The sequence below is a fragment of the Pinus tabuliformis genome, chromosome 6 (assembly GCF_031772625.1).
Source record: "Pinus tabuliformis cultivar Carrire ecotype Pingquan chromosome 6, CPIR1, whole genome shotgun sequence".
In the NCBI taxonomy this organism is placed as follows: domain Eukaryota; kingdom Viridiplantae; phylum Streptophyta; class Pinopsida; order Pinales; family Pinaceae; genus Pinus; species Pinus tabuliformis.
In genome coordinates, this window is record NC_142292.1 from 32,068,346 (window position 1) to 32,075,150 (window position 6,805).

Below are 6,805 nucleotides of genomic sequence, written 5' to 3' on the forward strand. Positions count from 1 at the left end.
CCAGATTTATATTAAAACATTAAAACAGAGTTACAGTGGATCATTTCTCCACGAGAGTCGATGATCAAAGTTTCAAATACAGAGCAAAGTTACATGAAAAATTAACAGTCTTCCCCCGGGCTAACAGTGTTGCCCCTACTTATAATAGCTGAAGCAGAGATATCAAGGATGCAAAAATAGTTAAAGCAGCGATCCCTCAGGATCAAAGGATCTTGAGGGATTTGCCAAGCTGTTAATCCTCAGTTATCCGGTCGTTTTCTTGCGCCGAGTCGATATCTCCTTTTCCTTTCCTTGGCTGAGATGTTTTAATTTAGATCATCTTGTTTGCATATGGTTCCCCGCCAAAGGGACAGTGGTTAGCTTGGCCCTGTCTTTTTCTTTGGAGCGGCAATCTTTCATTTTTCCCTTTTCCTACATAAGAAATGGAAATCATTAGCATTTTCATGTTGCATATAAATCTTTATAGATTTGTCATGATTTCCCATTATCTAGCTAGTTCATGATGCAAAGATGTTATGAGTTGTAAAGAAAAGATGACAAAATAGTCAATGAAAGCATACCTTCTTCGATACTCCACACACCCCCCTGCTTACCCTTTTTCATGCCCTCAAGAAAACAAGGTAGTTGAAATCTAAGGCAGTGAGAGAGTAGGCTGGAGATGAGATCTCATGTGGTGGCCTACAACCATGATGCCTAACTAGGTGTTCAAAAAGATGGCCTGTCTGACCCTCACGCATTTCATACAGGGCTTGGTATCCAGGTACAGGGTGCCACATAATCGGACTTTGAAACCTATATCCTAACCAAGATGGCCCCGCCCTAAACATAATTTCGCCATAGAGGTTCAAACGATCAGCGGCTAACTTAAAGTTCTCGTAATTAAATGGTTCCCTAAGTTGGATGTTCGGGTTAGAGGTTTGATATCGAAATTTAGCAGCTGCAATGGCAAGGTCCTTAATGGTAAAGAAGTATTCTATCCCTTGCCGATTGATTGCTATATGAATGGGTTTTAACGCGTCAATCACACTCGGAGTCCTCATGAGGCTCCTGTGTTTGTTCCATAACTGTAATGGATCTGTAGGCTCAGCTCTTACCCATAAGTCTAATCCGTTTTCTTGTCTCTGGAAGGCATTATAGGCTTTAAGCCATTTGATTTGATTAACTCCAAATGAAATAAATGCCTGCAATTGGATATCCCCAACGAAAGGGCCAGGGTTCTGCTCTGCATTCTGATCTAGCACAAGGTTATGCAGATAGAATTCACACAGTAGTCTTTGAACCTTCACTCCATAGTGCTTACAACAATTTATAAAATCATCAATGGTATTAATTTGTATAGGGGCTCCTACTTTGACGGCCTTAATTTTCAATTGCAAATATCGTTCCATTAAAAATAAGGCATAATTCTTGGCAGGGGCTCTACATGCTAGGACGTCAGTGTACAAAGAGAATAAGGTATCCATCTGTCTGATAACTACATCTAATCTATGAGTTACCTTTGCGACTTTTTCTTGTTCTTTTCGCCATCCTTCAAAGGCCTGGCTTTCGGATAAATTGACATTCCTTAGCTGTTGTTGTAATTCTTCATACTTTTCTCGAGAAACCGTTTGTTCCGTGAGTTTTTCTACTGCTTGTTGAGCTTGCATCAAACCCTCTCGTAGGGTTACTATCCTCGGATCGCTGTCCCACATAGTAGTGGCCAGTGGAAGATTTACTTGAATCTTCCTATTGCGTCGCCTTGTGTTTATAGTCTGTATCCCTTCAGAGGACTATGCCTCTGTCTGAACTTCCTTGTCACAGGCTAATATATCGTCCGTTTGCACTTCAACATGAGCAATAGTGGAATGTTGTTCCTTTTGATTTTGAACGGCAGTCTGCACTTTAACAAGAGTTTTAACATCAGACTGTTTTTCAACGACAGTTTGAACAGTAGACTGTTCTCCGACAACGGTTTGAATAGTATATTTTTCTTCAACACGGTTTTGAACAACAGGCTGAACAAGGGTCTTTTGAACCTTTTTCTTGGGGGGTCTCACCGGAGTAGCTGTATATCTCTCCCCTGAAGTTCTTTTTGGTCTCTTTCTCATTCTCAAAACCCTGATTTGCTGTCGAAGTCGAGCTATCACATTTAGCAATCTTTGCTGTTCCTTTCGTAATCGTTTGATTTCTTCTATTTCCTTAGAAGGAACAGCTGTCTGTTTACTCGGGCCCGAACTGTTATCTTGACCAATTCCTTGGTTTTCCTCTTGGGGTGCTCCTTCGATGTTTTTTTCAGGTTGTTCAGGAGTAGAAACCCTAGCTGGCTCTATTACTTCTTGGGTAACTTCCTTGTCCACTCCTTCTTCTTCATGCAATTCTTCTAGTGTAGTTTGGCTGGGAGTGGATTGTTCCCCTTCCATATCTTCATCATTTCCTTCCCCTGTCATGCTTACATCATGAACATAATGATTTTCTTCGTTTTCCTCCTCGTTGCGCAATTCCTCGGGTGCATTTTTATCCTAAGCAGAATGCTCTTTCGGTTCTTCCTCAATCTGGAGGCCTGGCGGGCTGAGAGGCTGGCCATACTTGCCCATATTGGCTAGAATTTTGGCCAATTCGTCCTCTTGCAATGGATTTTTCAATGGGCTCTCTTCGCGTTGTTCTGCCTCTACCTCCACCTGCTCAGGTTGCTCAGTCTCTTCCTCTGTCTCTCCTTCCTCATTTCCTTCCACTTCTTTCTCATTCTCTTCTCCTTCCAATTGCGGGGGTTGCTCGTCCCCTGAGTCATCTATCTCCACAGGCTGGCTAGTACTCCCTTGGTGATTTTCCAACCTCCCTCTAATTCGTGTCAATCTAATTGATTTTCTCCGTTTTGATGGTCTATTTGGTGTACTGGCAGTATGTTTGCATTTTGGAGCTGGCAGAGTCGGTGCCCCATCTATTATAGCAATTAGCTCTTCCTAGTTGCTCTGCTGCTGAGCAAGGCTATGGCTAACTATCAACCGTATCAGTCCATGGTGACTCACTACCGATTCCACATGTTGTGACTTTTTCATGCTTCGGGCAACATCATGCAGTAATGAATTTAAAAATGCAGGTAGGTTCACAGAGCATTTTTCTTTTAATACAGCTAAGAGTTTAAGGTGTCATGGTCTTACCACATCTTTCCTGCCTTCACAGGTGATGTAGCTCTAGATGATCCTCGCCAATTCTGCCCATGGCTCTCCTAATGCTACTGGTAGGACTCCCTTTCCTCTAACTATCAGGTTCTGGCCTTCATCCTGGAAGACCTCCATGATCTTTTGCAATATCTCCTTCTTCAGGGTCCATACAGGTCCAGTGGCTGGCAGTCCCGAGACCTCTGCAATTACGTCATCGGTGACTGCTATATGTTTTCCCCTTACTATGGAGTGATTTTCTTGTAAATTCTACAATAATTCTATTGCCACGGTCTCGTTGGATTCCTATAAACGATTAAGATAGACTAACCATCCTGCCCTTGCCAGGATTTCCTGTGCAGCGTCAGAAACTGTCAATACCTATGGTTCTCTTCGAATTGACCTTCCTCCCATGTCTTAGCTCGCTGTAAAAACACATAGACAGCAATGGAACAGTAGGTTGTTCAAACTGTTAGAAACACAGAGAAAATAGCAAAGTCGCAAGGCTTGTTCAAATCTTACTAATTGTTGCAGACTATTATACGAAAATATCTTAGGAACAGCAAGGCATGCAAATTGAAAAACGAGATACTGTTAAGCCTTGCTATTCCCGAGTAAGAGTTTGCCGAATAATATCCTGACACGTATATCAGCAAATTATGAAGTCAGCCCCCCCCGCAATGTGATAGGCCATCCTCGGCCGTCAAATGAAGGAGCGGCGGGCCGATCTGTTCTGGTACAGGGTCATAAAGGAACAGTGTATGCCACGATGCCATGTTTACAAAAAGGAGCAGGTTACCGAAATCGAGGTGTATAATAGGATCGCTTAATAAATAAGAAAGTGTGGTTACATGATGCGAGGCTGGGAGGATAGGACAGCTGACGTGCACAACGAGTGTAATGCGATCATTGTCTACTTTTTCCGTCATGATTGGTTATAATGGATTTTCATGTTTTTAATGGTTCGGGGAAGTGACATGCATAATCCTATTTGACAGATTACAAAGGTATAAGACCGAGAAGGGTATTAATGATGACTATTGGTGTATAAGAAATGTGACTTCAATACCATTAACAGAGCTCTGCTGCCGACAGGTGTCCATAACCTTGGCAGAGTTGTTTGTTTCACCCATGGAACCATGATCCTTTGTGTATGCCTAGGAAGTTTTGTTCGGTGTCAAAATGGAGGTCATTATGCTGGCTTGGTAACCAATTAAATCATAATGCCATTCACCAGGAAGGAGTGAAAGGTGGGCAGGTTAGCTCGTGATGAGACCTCCTGTTCCAAGGACTCTTTATTTTTTTGATGTGCCTCTTGGACCATATCCCTGGTGTGGTGGCCATAGTGGGAATGCCACTTCACTTTCTTCCTTATGATCATGGTAGGCTGGCTCTTGATGAGACCCCCTATCTTGCATTTGACAATTCAAAACATTCGTCTTTTTTTATTTTTATAACATGCTTTCCTATTTATACACAAAGGGTGGTTCAACCCTCCTTAAGAGTAGGAATGGTGGAAGAAGTCTTAACATCTCAATAGAAAAATATAAACCCTTTTTTCTTATTCCTTAATAATTATCAAAGAAGATTATGGGAATTTAAAAAGAACCAGCATGATAAAGATGACCAATCATGTCAGTATTAGTAGGGTAATGACAACAAAAGTAATGAATGATTGTGTCCTTTCTTTGTTCCTCGTTATCAATTCACAACAATTTCTTGTAAAAGTAGCGAGTTTATATAATTCGCTGATTCCAGTATGCTCTAGCTTTGTATCCATTGCATGAGTGTATAGTTGTGCTCAAAAAGACCTGAAACAAGAGGAACAACAGGTGTCGTTAGGCATAAGTAGAAGGAATACAAGAATTTTTTCATTTGAAAAAGGAAGGGCAAAGGAATACAAGTATTGTTCCTTTGAAAAAGGAAGGGCAAAGGAATACAAGTGTTGTTCCTATGAAAAAGGAACAACAAAAATTGAAACTGTCGTTCCATTGGAAAAGGAATAGTGGAAAACTGAAAGTGTCGTTCCTTTGGAAAAGGAACAACAGAAAACCCAAATGCTAAAAAGTGTTGTTCCTTTGGAAAAGGAACAAAAAAAATCAAAAAGTGTCATTCCTTTGGAAAAGGAACAACAAAAATCACAAGTGTTGTTCCTTTGGGAAAGGAACAAAAAAAAAAAAAAGTCAAATGTCGTTCCTTTGGAAAAGGAATAGCAAAAATCAAAAGTGTTGTTCCTTTAGAAAAGGAATAGCAGAAATCAAAAGTGTTGTTCCTTTAGAAAAGGAACAACAGAACACTCAAATGTCATTCCTTTGGAAAATGAACAGCAAAAATCAAAAGTGTTGTTCTTTTGGAAAAGGAACAGCAGAACACTCAAACGCCGTTCCTTTGGAAAAGGAACAACAAAATGAAAATGAAAAAGGAGTGGCTGAAAAAGGTGTTGTTCTTTTGAAAAAGGAATAGCAAACAAAAATGTTGTCTCTTTGGAAAAGGAATAGCAGCAATGACAAAAGTGCACACAAATGCTGTCCCTTCAGAAAAGGAACAGCAAAAATGACAGTGTTGTTTCTTCTGAAAAAGGAACAGCAGGAAAAAATGCAAATACAAAAATATATACAGAACAAAGAAATTATGTACAAAGTATAAAAAGGTGAATCACTTAATGAATCACAGGTGAGGAAGATTGCTCTTCCTCCTGTAGAATTTGCATATCGGAGTCCTCGCGTAGTTGCTGACAGAAGGATTCCCAAGTAAGTGGTTTGCGGTATAATCGGACTCGGTGGCCATTTACTTTAAAGGTATGTCCAGATCCGTCAATAGTGACTAAAGTTAAGGTGCCATTATCATGTACCTTCTGGATTTCATATGGCCCCAGCCAGCGAGTCTGAAGTTTCCCGGGAAAATCCTGAAACTTGGAATCGTATAAGAGCGCCCAGTCTCCTTCGCGGAAGACTTTGTTTTTAATGAGAGTGTCATGCCATTTAGCTCGCTGTTGTTGGATTAATGCAGTATGTTGAAGGGCAGAGAACTTGATTTCATCTAGCTCATTGATCTGCAATAATCTATTAATCTGTGCCTTGTTTAGATCTAGGTCGACTTCTTGTGCTGTTCGCAGTGTTTGGATTTCGAATTCTATGGGGAAAATGGGTTGCTTTCCAAACACCAATTGGTATGGTGAATAACCGGTAGTGCTTCTCCATGTTGTTCTATAGGCCCACAAGGCTTCTGGTAGTCTTGCAGCCCAATCACGTCTATGTGACGCAATGGTTTTTGTCAATATTGCTTCTATTATTTTGTTGCTGCTTTCTACTTGACAGTTTGCCTGTGGGTGGTATGGAGTAGTAATTTTATGCTGGATATGATAGTTTTTAAGTGTTGCAGCAATCTTATTACCAGCAAACTGTGGTCCACCATTTGTAATTATGTCCCTTGGAAGCCCATATTTCACAAATATATGAAATAGGAACTGTATAACAGAATCCTCTGTAGCTCTCGGTAATGCTTCTGCTTCAACCCATTTGGTGACATATTCTGTTGCCACAAGAATATATGTTTTCTGGTTCAAGGATGGGTTAATTGGACCAACAAAATCAAGTGCCCATCGCTCAAATGGTTCAATAACCAGTTGTGGGTTTAGGGGCATTTCATCGGCCTCACCAGGTTGTCCT

General features: G+C 40.9%; 1 pseudogene; it reads right to left on the bottom strand.

The window, feature by feature from the left end:
• The window catches only part of LOC149257072 (3-oxoacyl-[acyl-carrier-protein] synthase I, chloroplastic-like), a 51,347-nt pseudogene extending 49,260 nt beyond the window's left edge, over positions 1-2,087 (bottom strand).
• Between the last annotated feature and the right edge of the window lie 4,718 nt (positions 2,088-6,805).